This window comes from Sinocyclocheilus anshuiensis, unplaced genomic scaffold, assembly GCF_001515605.1.
Source record: "Sinocyclocheilus anshuiensis isolate Anshui unplaced genomic scaffold, SAMN03320099.WGS_v1.1 scaffold1744, whole genome shotgun sequence".
NCBI classification, from domain to species: Eukaryota; Metazoa; Chordata; class Actinopteri; order Cypriniformes; family Cyprinidae; genus Sinocyclocheilus; species Sinocyclocheilus anshuiensis.
The window spans coordinates 704,682-705,058 of NW_015555974.1; the positions used below are offsets into that span (position 1 = coordinate 704,682).

General features: G+C 32.9%; 1 protein-coding gene across 1 annotated transcript in view; it reads left to right on the top strand.

Moving 5' to 3' along the window:
* LOC107676043 (neuropilin-2-like) overlaps positions 1 to 377 on the top strand; it is an 83,420-nt gene that overhangs the window by 52,924 nt on the left and 30,119 nt on the right. The gene's annotated exons all lie outside the window — the stretch shown is intronic.

The following is a 377-nucleotide window of genomic DNA, read 5'->3' on the forward strand; positions in this document are numbered from 1 at the left end:
GTGTTTATTTTATTATTAAAGTTTGTTTAAATGTCCGCCGGTTCCCGCCTCCTTCTTCCCGAACTACGAACTACGTTTGTTACAGTATGCATCTTATTATTTCAGTCTTAGTTTTTGTACCTAAAATGTCATGTTTCTTTGTAATTATTTCTGAAATTTATTACCAAGTTCTGAATGGGAATTGTTTCAAAGTAAATCCTATATAATATTTTTTTTCAGTGTGGTTATATGAACAATTTCACAGAAATGGATGAGTCCCACTGAATGGACTCTACTTACATTCTGCTCAGCCTTGGGCTCATTGCTGTCAAATTAAATATGCTGTTTACTCTGACTATTGGGTTTGTTTCTCATATTTTTTTCCAGTTCTTATGGTA